This window comes from Microcaecilia unicolor, chromosome 6 (assembly GCF_901765095.1).
Source record: "Microcaecilia unicolor chromosome 6, aMicUni1.1, whole genome shotgun sequence".
Classification (NCBI taxonomy): Eukaryota; Metazoa; Chordata; class Amphibia; order Gymnophiona; family Siphonopidae; genus Microcaecilia; species Microcaecilia unicolor.
Window position 1 is genome coordinate 288,553,696 of NC_044036.1, and position 14,958 is coordinate 288,568,653.

Here is a 14,958-nt window from a genome sequence, read left to right on the forward strand (position 1 = left end):
TCTGCCCAGGGGCCCACCCTAGACCCACGATTTTAAGCTAACCAGGACCCCGAAATTAAACAGGAAAGAAGGACTAACCTGGAAGAGGTGTATGGACAAGTTTTAATCCAGTCCGCCATGTCTGTACCTGCAAAATCAGCAAAAGAAAGGAGGAGAGGCTCCGAGGAGCCAAAAACAAAATGGCGCCCGCCACTTCCGCCTGGATTGCAACCTCCGGCGTCAGAATCGCTGGTGCTGGAGCTTACAGAAGCGGTGGTCAAAGCGCTAGACGCCCGATTTACACAACTATCGGAGCAGATAAATGGGATTACGGCGGTAACCGCTGAGCTGACCCGCAGAGCGGGCGAACTAGAAGCGCGGATATCTGAAGTAGAGGACGTCCAGGTGGAACACGTGGCGACTCTAGAGAGACTCAAACGTCTGACTCAAGAATACCAAGAAAATTAGATGACCTCGAGAACCGTTCAAGGAGGGAAAACCTGAGGTTTGTGGGTTTTCCTGAGACTCTTGCGGAAGGGCAACTCAAAGAAACCCTGGAAATCTGGCTGAAAGCGCGATTCCCGGAGGCCAGTGAGGAAGGAGATATACACCTAGACAGAGCTCACAGAATAGGCCAAAAGCCCGCCAGAGAAAACAGACCACGGGTGGTCTATGCAAAATTCCACCGTTATGCACAAAAAGCGGCGATTTGCGCTTGTATAAAGCCAACAAAGAAGAAGCCAAATTTGAAGGGGGAGTCATAAGAATATTTCAAGACTACTCTGCGCCATTAACATCACGGAGAAGGGGCCTTTACCCCTATCTGCTCCGGCTAGTAGAAAAAAAGCAAAGATTTGCCTTGCAATATCCAGCCACCTTGAGGATTCAAACAAACACTGTATGGGAAGAATTTTACACCTGAATCAGCCCAGAAGTGGTAATACCGCACTGGGATGAAAGGCCTTGCTGTACTACAAGAGTCCCTGGTGGGACATGAGCACTGCAGCTAGTGTTTGTGGACTGGGCCTGTGATATAGAACAGGGAGTTCTAAATCCTGTACATAAGATTAATATGTTATGATTCTGTTGAGATGTTGGGGGAAATGGTTCAATGAAAGTTGAATGTATTGTGGAGGGGTTGGGGGTGGGCACCAGGTGTGTTATACGGGCCTGCTTGCCAATGGAGTGAGTTAGACGGGATAAGAGGGAAGGGGAGATTTTGGGGGGAGGGATGGGGGAAGGGGAGGGTTGGGTACAGGTATCTTCACCAGTCTTGCAGGGTACAAATGATATACAGATAAGAGATATTTCTGTGTTGGAATGGAGGATAGCTAAGAAGGTGATGGGTCCTGGCTGGGAGACCCACCGCCTTAGACTTTGCCAGAATTTTGTGCACACCCATGAAGTGAGAAGTAATGGCTAGGCCCCCAGCCCTAAGATTGGCATCTTGGAATGTATGGGGGATCTCCTCACCTATTAAGAGAACTAAAATACTAGCCCATCTAAAAAGACACGCAGTCTCAATAGCATATTTGCAGGAAACTAAGCTTACAGATGCAGAGCACCAGAAACTCAGACAACAATGGGTTGGGGAATGCTACTACTCATCGGCAGTGGGTCGGAAGGGAGGAGTAGCCTTACATATCAAAAAAGGGTTGGCGGGCCAAACAAAAGTGGTAGAAACAGACCAAGAAGGGCGATATGTCTTGGTGCATCTGAGCTATCAAGGTCGTGAGTATTATCTCTGTGGAATATATGGGCCTAATACAAGAAACACGCAGTTCCTACACTCACTAATACAATTGGGTACCAAATACGACACGGCTCCATGGATATTACTGGGGGATTTCAACCAAGTTTTGGATCCAGGACTTGATGGTCATCTGGCGCGGTCTGGGGAGCGATGGGCAGAGGTAGAGGGCTAGATCATCTCTGTAAAGTGTTGAATCTGGTAGATCCTTGGCGTCTCTTGCACCCCACACAAAAGGAGTACACCCACCTCTCCAAGGCGCATCGTACTTGGTCACGTATTGATTACATATTAGTTGCCGCAACACTATTCTCAGCCACACAATCGGCAGAGGTGGGTCCAATGGCATTATCGGATCATGCTCTAATTTGGGTGGATATGGAGATGGGATATCCCGCTGACCAGCAGACCCCGCTGGAGATTCCATACATATTTGGCAGGGGACCCGGACTTTCGCAGTTTTCTAGAACAGAAATGGGAACACTATGCAGAGGAAAACAAATTACACTGGGACACGCCTGGGCTGTTCTGGGAGACTCGAGAGCGTGCTCCGGGGAGAAATTATAAGCTATGTAGCAGGAAGAAATAGGCGGATGGCTCAGGGAATCATACAATTAGAACGACAATTTGCAAGCCTCAAAACGTAAGCATCAACAACAACCAACACAAGCCCATTACGAACAGATGATGGCCACTCTTGCAGGGCTTAATTCTTTATACACGAAACGGACACAAAAATATCTTTCCATAGAAATTCCAATATTTTAAGTACGGTAATCGTACAGGGAAGCTGCTGGCTCGTATTGTCAAGACTTGGATGGGGAATTCCTATATACACACATTACAGGCCCCGGACGGCACTAGGAAACATCGGCCACAGGAGCTACTGCATCTCTTTAAGGACCATTTTACAAGATTTTTCAGGGCAGAGCCGGAGGTAGAGAACACACAAATTAAAGATTACCTGAGATTCTAGAATTCCAGGTTTAACACCAGATATGAAAGAACAACTTAATGCCCCTTTAACAGCTCAGGAGATACAAAAGTGATAGGGTCTCTTCCGGGGGAACTAGCCCAGGAGCAGATGGGTTTTCTGCTGAATACTATAAGTTGCTCTCTCACAGAGTGAGCGCACCTTTGGAAGGGTTCTTGAAGAGGTGATAGATGCAGGGGCAGTTTCCGGCCGGGGTGAATGAAGCGCTCATTACACTGATACCAAAGCCTGGGAAAAACCCTGAAGAAATAGAATCATACAGACCAATCTCTCTACTAAATGTAGATCTCAAAATCTTAGCTAAGATATTGGCGGAACGATTGGCAAAATATCTTCCCCATGTGGTGGGAGGACACCAGGTGGGCTTTGTGCGGGGATGCCATCCGGGCCTTAATGTACGATGGGCCCTTTTGGCTCTAGCACATAGCCGGGCAAAGGGAGATCCCCTATTGCTGGTTAGTCTGGACGCGGAGAAAGCGTTTGATAAGGTGAGATGGGGATACCTCTTTGAAGTAATGAAACACGTGGGATTAGAGGGGTGGTACCTTCGCGCGGTAACATCTCTATACGCAGAGCCACATGCCCGTATCATCATAGTAAATAAAATGACGTCCCAGGCTTTTCCAGTACAGAGAGGCACAAGGCAAGGGTGTCCATTGTCTCCACTGCTCTTCTTATTGTACATAGAACCTTTTTTGCGAACGGTGGAGAATAATGTAGACATAGCGGGAGTAACTCTACCCAACCTGACAATCAAAGTCTTAGCATTTGCGGACGACGTCCTCCTCACATTGACACAACCACAGAGTTCCCTCCAGGGTTTACTGGAGATGGTAATGAGTTCCAATACTATTCGGGGTTTACTCTAAACAGACAAAAGTCCATTGCCCTACCAAGTGAGCCGGGCATCCGATTACAGTAGGAGGGTCCCTTCCCCCTGCAGTGGAGAGAGGAGACAATAAAATATCTAGGAATCTATATAACAACTCATCCCGACCAAACACACAAGGTCAATCTAAAACCACTCTGGGAAACTACAAAAGAAGCATTACAGATGTGGCTTAGGTTGCCTTTGTCATTGTGGGGGAGAGTAGCTTTATTTAATATGATCTTAGTTCCGAAGTGGACGTATATCACTCAGGTACTATCACTACTCATAACCCGCAGAGAAGAGTTAGAGCTTCATGGACTTTTAAAACAATTTTTATGGAGTGGGAAGAGGGCACGCGTCTCCTTGAGGCAAACATATTTACCCAGAAACAAAGGAGGGCTGGGAGTGCTTAGTGTTAAATGGATGTCAGCTGCGGGATGCATGAGACATATAGCGGACTGGCTGAAAGGCACAAAACATTTTACATACCCAGAAACAGAGTGTAGGATGTTGGGTGATACCCACTTCAGCTACTGGTTGCATGCCGGGCCGGGTAGGGTGAAAACACCTCAGCACCTTAAATTTTTGTTCATGTCATTAAAGAAAACTTGGAAGTGGATATGTGGGCTATTGGGGTTAAATGCCCAGGTCACACCATACTTGCCGATTGGGGGAAATCTAGACTTCCCGGGGGGTAGCATTACACGCACATTCAAGCAGTGGAGGGAGGCCGGAATCTTCTTCCTATTCCAGGTTACTCAGAGGGACGGAGAACTACGGTCTAGGGGAAACCTGCAGGAGCATCTAGGATTAGAGTTGGGAGACTTCTTAGCTTACACACAGCTGCAGCACTATGTGCGGTCGCTCCCCAGGTCCGCATTACAATACTCAGTGCGGGCACAACTAACAGAAATCCTAGATTTAGAGGCTAAACGCCCAGTCCCACTAAAATACTATCATGCACAAATTAGGGCTGCCCTGTCACCCGCGCCATATCCCCAGCTGACACAACTGTGGGCTGGAGAATTGAGAACTTGTATTGGGCCTAATGTTATACAGGCCTGCCTGCAGACATGCTATAAAGAATATGAGAATGTGGACATGCGAGAAACGCAATTTAAATTTTTGATGCGCCTCTTTATCTCTCTGCATAGAGCATACAGGGCAACATTAAGACCAACAGACGATTGCCCTAAGTGTACCGGGAGCGGAGCTCATTTGGGTCACATGTTCTGGCACTGTCCTCCAATACGGGCCTTTTAGTCTTTGATATGTGGGCAGGTCTCTCAGATGTGGCAGACACAATGGGTAGACAACCCAAGACTCTTGTTTGATGAATTCATTAACCGGGGATCCAGCAAGGCAGGCCAGCGTCAGTTTCAGAGAAGGGCAGTACTGATGGGGAAAAAATCAATACTCAAGTTGTGGCTTCAGGAGGACAAGCCAACAATTCAGCTCTGGAGGGGATACTTGATTTCACTCTGCGCTTTGGAGCGAAGGAGCGTGCGTGATCTGGCTACCGCACGAGGGGAGAGATACCTACAATGTTGGATGCCATTTTTGGACACATTGCTGCCGCGAGCTCGCAGTAGAATATTAAATTGATAACTTATCAGGGGGAACCTAAAAGACTGGTGAAGAGGGGGGAGGGAAGGGAGAAAATTGGAAATATCAAGATGACATGCACAGCTTTACAACCGATATATAATTGTAAGGAGACTGAAGGGAATTCATGACTATGTTATAAATAGAAGATGTAATTTATGCTTGATTGTCATCAATAAAAATATATTAAAAAAAAAAAAAGGATGTGCAAGACAGGAAGTTGGAGTCCTCCTTTAAGATGTCCTTTGCGGTTGCAGCTTTGTTCTAGCAGGCCATACAGTATGGTTCCTGTGTGGCCCGTGCTTGCCTAAGTTGGGATCAGAAAGCTTCCTTGGTAGAAGACTTAATTCAATCACTGCCCTACTTGGCAGATTTGCTGTATGATCTACTCAGGGCATCTGCTAAACAGATCTCCTTGGCTGTTACTGCAAGACGGTGGCTTTGGCTTAGATAGTGGGCTGTGGATGCATCCTCGAGATCTCAAGGCATCAAAAGCTTCCATTTCATGGTAAACTCATTTTTGGGGAGCACTTGGAGAAAATTGTGAAGGAGACAATCCAAAGGGCACCGTTTGCTGGAAGACAAGTCAAAGTCTTCCTTCCGTTCCTGCCAGTCTAGGTCCAGATTCCGCAACACTAAGAGGCAAGATGTTACAGGCCAGGTAAATCAGACTTGAATCAAAGACCCCGCTTTGAGCAGTAGCAGCCTTCCTTTTGGGGGGATAAGTGTTGGGTCCTCGGTCCATTCCTCTGAGACCAGCATTGGAGGACAGCTGTGGAGGAATAGGCCAAAATTACTTCAGACCAGTGGGTCTTAGAGGTGGTCAGAGAAAGTTACAAACTGAAATTTGCTCGTCCTTTAGCAATTTTTTATCTGGACTCCCTATGCAAGGCTCCCACCAAGGTTCTGGTGGTCTGAGCTACTCTGTGACCTCATGCTCTTGGGAGCAGTACAGGCAGTGCCCCAGCAGAAATAGGTCGGGGCGCTATTTCTTTATCCCCAAAAACGGTGGTTCCTTGCATCCTGTACTTAACCTCAAAACATGTCAGCAGAGCTCTCGAGGTCAGGCACTTCCGCATGGAGACCTTGTGGCCCGTCATCGCATCCATTCAGCCTGGAGAGTTTTTAATCTCTCTAGATATCAAAGAGGCGTATCTGCATATTTCAGTTTGGCTGCCTGATCAGTGCTACCTATGGTTCTCAGCACTTGGGGAGCACTATAAGTTTTGGCCATGCTTTTCAGTCATGCCACAGCACCACGCTTCTTCTCAAAGGTGATGGTGGTGGTGGCAGCCTTTCTTCAATGAGAAGATATCCGGGTTCATCCCTACCTAGACAACTGGCTGATTTGAGCATCTTCCTAGCAAGAGAGTGTAGGTGACAGACAGGGTGGTCAATCTCCTTCATTCTGTGGGTTGGGTAATCAACCTTGTCAAGAGCTAGTTGACCCCCACGCAGTCCCTTGAATATCTCGGGGTTGTCTTCGATACTCAGGTGGGGAAGGTCTTCCTTCCAGAAACTCATCATCAGTAGCTTCACTCCCAGGTATCAGGCCTTCTGCAACTTCCTGCTCCCCAGGCGTGGGATTACATTGAAGTTTTGGTAGCCATGGCTTCCACCCTGGACATTGTACCATGGACACGATTCCCCTCCAACTTTCCCAACTCAGTCGTTGGTCTCCCATGACTGACGACTATCATCTCCAGTGGCTGTGTATGGCACAGACCAAATTCAGTGGCCTTTCGTGGCTCAGTTTGAAAAATCTGGGGAGGCGCACTTCCCTGGTGACGCTGGACTGGGTGGTAGTGACCACGGATGCCAGTCTGTTGGGCTGGGGAAGCCCACTGTCTAGGCAAAATAGCTCAGGGACTCTGGTCACCAGCTGAAGCATTGTGGCTGATCAGTCTGTTAGAGTTGAGAGCCATCATGGTGTTTCTGGCCATGTTGCAGGGCAACACTGTTTGTGTTCTTTTTGAAAATGTGACAGTGGGGGCATATGTCAACAGGCAGGGGGGGGCACAAAGAGTGCTCTGCTGGCTTAAGAATTGCCCCTTCTGTCAATGGGCGGAGACTCACTTTAGGCTGCTCTCAGCATACCCCCCACATCCCACCTTCCAAATTTCTGTGCAGGGACAGAAATTTCACCCATCCTTACAAGTAATCTCCATCCCCACTTGTACCGTCAGAAGTATTTATTTAATTATGTTACTGAAATATGTTAGAGGCTCTGGCAAAGTATGTATTTTTCCCAATTGTTATTTCCAAATAAGCAAAAGCTCTTTATTAATTTGGAATATTAATTGGGAAGAATACATACTTTGTAAATCTGTCTTTGCCAGAGCCTCTAATGTATTCTGTACATGTAAAGGTTCAGTTTAATTCTCCCTGAAGAATAATGTTTGCATTACTTTGAACCACATATTGAATTTGTGTTCACTCTAACTGACAGCATTTTTTCACTACATATAGAAGTCTTCATGCAAGCAAGGCAGATTATATATAAAAAGAAAGACAAATATTTAAAAGAGAAAAGTAGAAAAAAAATTAAGTCACTCCATAGTACAACTGCTTAAGGAGAGCATACCTGTACCAGAATGAACCACCAGAAAAGTAAGGGTGAAAAACATCTAGAAGTGTTATAGACTTAACGCACATTAAGGGAATTAGCGCGCGACTTATGGGCTTTTAGCACGCTTTAAGGCCATAATTCTGCAGGTAGCATGCGCTTCTACCACCAGGCTAGAACTATAATCTGAGCAGGAACAATAACTACCACCAACAGAACCTGCCACTGTCTTTACCTTTATAATTCATGTTACTATTACTATTATTATTTTATAACTTATTTCTGCACCACTTTATGCTCATATTCAGTGGATCCATTCATTTAAATATATCACAAGGAAAAAAGCTCTTTTTGATTACAATCACCTCAGCACGCCATATTGGTGAGATTCAAGCGCTGTTACACTATGAGCCATATACTTAAATACTGCATAACAAGATACTCCTTCGACCACAACCAAAATTTCTTCTTAAGGTGGTGTCTCCATTTCATTTAAATCCATCCATAATACTTCCAATATTCTGTCCACCTCATACTGATGCTAACCAATGTCGATTGCATACTTTGTGCGCGAGCACTTACAATTTATTTAACTCGCACAACATCCCCAGACCACCCATCTCAGGGGCCCTTTACCAAGCTGTGGTAGCGGCGGGGGCCGTTTTTACCAGAGCAGGTAAAAAAGCCCCTAAAAAAGACATGGCCATGTGGTAAGATTATTCTTATCGTGTGGCCACTGAGGTGGTGGTAAGGGCTCCCGTAGTAACTGGGCAGTAACCGATTACCACCGGGTTAACGCCATGCTAGAAATTACAGAATAATTTTCTGTAGTGCACGCGCTCGAGGCAGAACTACCACTGATGGCCGCATTGGTCCAGTGGTAGTTCTGGCTTGCCTCACGGCAACCCTTTGGTAAAAGGGCCCCTCAGTTATTTCTTTCTCTGCGGGAGTGGCATATGCCTTAACCTGTCACAAAACGTACTTTGTCGTAACGGATAGTGGCTTATATCTTTTTCTACTATGAAAATGCAGATTCCTCATGACATGGCTCATTGTCTTTGGACTATGGCTAGTACAGTGCATCTTCACAGACAAGGAGGTTTGATTGAGAACAGGAGATGGCAAGACATCAAAAAGTTGAGACCGATTAGGTTTGTCTCCCTTTCCCTCTCCGCGCAGCTGTCATCCCTGTTCATGTAAAACAAAGCTTTAAACTTTGTTTTAATTCATTTATCCAGTCCTTGCATGTACATGGTTTTGCTTTTTAAACCTGAAGGTGAATCTTAAGGGTGGTTGAACAATTAGGTATAAACTGTGTTGTTTCTGACTACTTGTTTTGGACTGTTTTGGGTTCTACTGATGTGTACATCTGCTATCTAGAATTTTGGAAAATAAAACTGAGAAAATAAAAATTAAGTTTTGCTTGTACTTTGTAGAGGTTGTTTACTTTTGCAATGTGTGTATGGATGCCTATTCTGGTGTGTGCGTGTGATAATGTTTGAATAACTGTCTACACTTATGGCTATGATTTCTGAACATGCCGCCTCATTAAAGGATACTTTAATGCCCAGTTGGGTATATCTCAACTTTGTTAAATGTTTCAGACATATCCATCTACTTGCTCCCACAATATAAGTGAATTCTATTATTCTGTCTCACTATTTTCAAATGTAAGCCACATTAACCAGAGTGTGCTTGGGATAATGTGGGATATAAATGAAAAAACAAATCCTTTATACTCGCCTTTTAAGGCATTGCCTATCCAACTGGATGGTGATGGCACAAAGAAAGCAAGTTTGATCCAGTGAAGACTAACCCAAAATAACCTGTTCCTTAGCTGGACTCTAGTATTACCATATTGAAAATGTGACTATACCATGCCTCTGTAGGCATGCCACTAATAAGTTAAATGATTAACTGGCTTGCTTGAAAGGATTATATAACCTTTGGATGCATGACTAGGAACAAACACATATACTTATTTAGTCAACATCACAATTCCTCATGTACAGTCACAAAACAACCTTTTAGGGTGGATAGTGTTCACAATGAGCGCCTTTTATTATTGACCAGATAGGAGAGAGTTTTCAGTTTTGGCACAGTATATAAGTCATCACAAGAAAATATAAGAAAACCAATGGACTGCATTAGGGGCTTATAGCCCATTTAGTTATGTTTAAACAAAAGAGATCTGCATGAAACAAAATATTTATTTTTATTTTGACATAAAATTGCTTGTCCCTGAAACATGCTCAAAACAGAATAATCCATGTGTGTATCTAAAATGTAAACTTCTAAAAAACAGCTGAAGTGAAGATGGGATTCCACATGCCCCAATGAAAGGAAAGTTTCATTTTACTTCAATTTAATTTCAATATATTCCATCTTTATAACATCAGGCTTCCCAAGGCAGATTACAACTACAGTTAAGATGAGCCCATCAGGAAACAGGATATCCTCACTGAAATTTGGCCATCTGTATTGTATGGAACAGTGTTGAAAAATGAGCACAAGTATTTGGTTGTACTGTTCTTGCAACTGTTACACTATTGTACTTCATACATTGCAGAGACATTCCCACCCCTCCCCAGCCTGCTAGCAGAAACATAACACAGGTACTTCCTTGTGCAAAAGAAAACGGGGGATGTGTCCCATCCTAGACCTAAGGGCCCTGAACAAATATCTATTCGAGAAAAGTTCAGGATGCTTTCCCTGGGCACCCTTCTTCCCATGATTCAGAAAAATGACTGGCTATGCTCTCTGGACTTGAAGGAGGCTTATACACACATCCCGATATTGCCAGCTCACAGGCAGTATCTTCGATTCTGTCTGGGAACACAGCATTTTCTGTATTGTGTGCTGCCCTTTGGGCTCGCCTCTGCGCCCCGGGTGTTCACCAAATGCCTGGTGGTCGTTGCAGCGTCACTACGCAGGCTGGGAGTGCATGTGTTCCCTTATATTGACGATTGGCTGGTGAAGAATACCTCGGAGGCAGGAGCTCTACAGTCCATGCAGATGACTCTCAAACTCCTGGAGCTACTCGGGTTTGTTATAAATTACCCAAAGTCCCATCTCCATCCAGTTCAACGACTAGAATTCATAGGAGCTCTGCTGGACTCTCAGACAGCTCGGGCCTATCTTCCTGAGGCGAGGGCGGACACCTTCCGTCCCTGGTTTCCTTGGCCAGACAACCAGGTTGCCATGTACTATGTCAACAAGCAGGGGGGCACCGGATCTCGCCCCTTGTGTCGGGAAGCCGTCCAGATGTGGCTTTGGGCCCGCCGTCACGGCATGTTTCTCCAGGCCACGTATCTGGCAGGCGTAAACTACAGTCTGGCTGACAGGTTGAGCAGGATAATGCAACCTCACGAGTGGTCTCTCAACAGGGCAGTTGTCCGCAAGATCTTCCGAGCGTGGGGCACCCCCTCGGTGGATCTTTTTGCCGCTCAGATCAATTACAAGGTCCCTCAGTTCTGTTCCAGTCTTCAGGCCTACGACAGGCTAGCCTCAGATACCTTTCTCCTACATTGGGGGTCAGGTCTTCTGTATGCGTATCCTCCCATACCTCTGGTGGGGAAGACTTTGCTGAAACTCCAGCAAGACCGAGGAACCATGATTCTGATTGCGCCCTTTTGGCCGCATCCGATCTGGTTCCCTCTTCTTCTGGAGTTGTCCTCCGAAGAACCATGGGGATTGAGTGTTTTCCAACCCTCGTCACTCAGAACGAGGGGGCGCTTCTGCATCCCAACCTCCAGTCTCTGGCTCTCACGGCCTGGATGTTGACAGTGTAGATTTCGCTTCCTTCAGTCTTTCTGAGGGTGTCTCCCGAGTTTTGCTTGCTTCCAGGAAAGATTCCATGAAGAGGTGTTACTCTTTATGTTTAAATCTTTTATTGGTAATCCACAACATAAATTGCAAGTACATATCTCAACACAGAAACAACACATATGTGCTTCAAGATGTCACACTCTTAAAGATTACAACAGAATTTGCATTTTCCCATTTTCTCCCTCCCCCCCCCCCTCCCCTGACCGTCAGCTCAGCCTACTAAGATTAGAACAGGACATCTGCCATGTTATCTATCCAGCCGATAATTACACAGTATCCTGGCTTCCATGCCCTCCACTATCTCCAGTAACCCCCTAATAATATCACTGTTCTCTCCAATCCCTCAAGGACTCCAACAGACAACATGACAAACTAAACAAGTAGAAACCTTAAGAAACCATCTATCCAGCCGATAATTACACAGTATCCTGGCTTCCATGCCCTCCACTATCTCCAGTAACCCCCTAATAATGTCACTGTTCTCTCCAATCCCTCAAGGACTCCAACAGACAACATGACAAACTAAACAAGTAGAAACCTTAAGAAACCATTTACACTTTGCAAGTCAAGGACCAGTGTTCTAGTGTTCCGCATGTAAGACCAGAGGCTTTGGTTCTTATAGCCTCCAGCCCACTTCCCCGACCACTTAACATGAGGGTCAAACCCTCACAATCGATCTAACCAAATGTATGGACGGCCCCCAATATCAGGGCAAACTCCCCTGTCCCACTGTCAATGAGAGCAGAGAGCCAACTGCTCTGGTATTCCAGTCGTCTCCTCCCTTCTCCCCTTCACTAATCTAGTACAGCACTGAAACCTGCTCCCTCTATCCCATCCCACTCAACTCTCCCCCTCCTACCCACCCTCCCTTCATGTGTGATGTTTAAATGTTTAAGATGTAACTTCTCCCTTTAGGTGGCAAGGTGTTCCACACTGGTTCCCACATTTCTCTAAACCTGGTGCCCGGAACACTATCCATGTTGTGCACCCCGCACCTATCTATTCTCATTTGGTGGATTAACTGTGATCTCCACCTCCAGATGTGAGGGCCCTGCGGCATCATCCAAGCTGTCAAGGTGGCATGGATGCCGCAAAAAATTGCTAATTGCACGAACCTCTTAAACCCCGCCGGAGGTTGTGTTGTAAATTTAAAGCTATTAAATAGCAGCAAGGGGTCACAAGTGAGAGTACATCCCCACCACAAATCTATAGTCTGTAGCACTGCCCCCCAGAAACTTTGTACCTCTGGGCAGAGCCAGAACATATGCCCTAAGGAGGCCATAACCGCCCCACACTTTGGACAGACCCCCGAACTGGAAATGTTTGCCTTGAATGCCCGCAGGGGAGAGATGTGCAGTCTTAACAAGAATCTATATAGTTTATCACGCTGTATTACTGACAAGCGCCGCGCATATAATTGTTTTAAATATGCTTTGCACATCTCCTCAGTCACCTCACAGTTTAAATCTTTAGACCAGTCTGCTGCCAAGGACGCATAATGCAACTCTACGGTCGTGTCCTTTAGTTGCTGGTGATGGAATCTTAATGGCACACACAGCTGAGCACCCAACGTATAAGCCTCAGAGAGAATGTCAGACACATCCTCCGTCAGGTCCGTCCAGGGTAAAGTCTTGACATAATGTCTTAATTGGAGATATGCACAAAAATGTCTCGCTGGGATCCCATATTGTTGTTGTAGGGTGGCAAAAGGCCGAATCTGACCCTCATCGTCTATGATGTGCACCAAATATATTATACCCTTCTTTTCCCATTGTTTAAATACACTAATTCCCTGACCCGGCAGGAAATCCAGATTATTACAGATTGAGAGGTATGGCGTTACTTTAGCGGAAAGCTGATGGCGACGGCAAAGCCATCTCCAGGTCGCTTGCAAGGATCCCAGCAATGGATGGCGTTTCAGCGCCGCCTTGGGTAAGTTACCCCCAGTATGTAACAGGTGACTGAACTGGATCTCCGGAAAAATAGAAGTCTCTATAGCCGTCAAGGAGAAGTCCGAGGAGCCTCGGAACCAATCACTTATGTGTCGCATAGAACACGCTACCGTTAACGAGCGGAGGTTTAACATTCCCATACCCCCATACTCTCTAGGTGTCGAGATCGTAGAGAGTTTTAGTCTTGGGCGTTTCCCTTTCTATAAATATATTTGCAACATTTTCCCCAGTTTATTCTCATCCCTTTTTGTTAGAAAGAGCGGGAGCTGCTGAAAGACATATACCCATTTCGGCACTACCAGCATATTGAACAGCGCTATCCTTCCCCACAGAGACAATGGCAGGGCCTGCCATAGCAGCAACTGTTTTTTCGTCATCTCCATGAGTATTCTGATGTTTTGTTCGTATAAGAGTGTTAAATCTCTGGGTATAAAAATCCCCAAGTATTTTAGCGCTACATCTTCCCGACGTAGCGGGAATTGACCTCTCCACTCTTGGAACGTATCGTCATCCGGTGCCATCGCACATGATTTTTGAAGATTAAGGGAAAACCCGGACACCGCACCATATTGTTCCACTACCTTTAAAATGTATTCTAAAGAGGCTTGGGGGTCCGCGAGCAAAAGCATGATGTCATCCGCGTACGCCAGTGCACGAAGCTCCTCCCCCCTACACTAATGCCCTGTATCTTACGTGTCTTATTAAGTATCCGCAGCAAGGGCTCTAACGAAAGGTCAAATAGGAGCGGGGACAATGGGCAGCCCTGCCGCGTGCCGCGTTGCACTTCAAATGGTGCTGACCTATTCCCATTCGCTACAATCTGCGCCAACATGCCTGAATAAAGCGCCTTAACTGCTCTCAAAAACCCCTCAGGGAGCCCCACCCATTCCAGGACATGAAACAAATACCCCCAGTCCACCTGGTCAAAAGCCTTGGCAGCATCTAGGCTTGCCACTAGTAACGGTGACTGTGTATACTTGCTATGTGCCATAGCCAGGAGGATTCTGTGGACATGCAATACTGATTGTCTGCGAGGAATGAAGCCCACTTGTGCCACACCCACCAACTCTGCAATCCGGGTAGCCAGTCTATTGGCCATCACCTTTGCAAGGAGTTTGATGTCCACGTTGATCAAAGAGATAGGCCTGTACGATGCCGGATCTTCGGGTGGCCTACCCGGTTTTAATATGAGCGAGATGAGGGCTGTATTTTCCCTACCCGGAACCGTGCCCTCCTGTATGATTGCCTGCAGATAATCAAGCAATGCTCCCCCCATAGCAGCCTGCATCAATTTAAAGAACTCTCCCGAGAAGCCATCTTCTCCTGGAGCTGTTAGCGGCCGCAATCCCTTAATTGCTTTCTGTAACTCTCTCATCTGTAGCGGCATGTCCAACTCCATTACTGCCTGAGCTG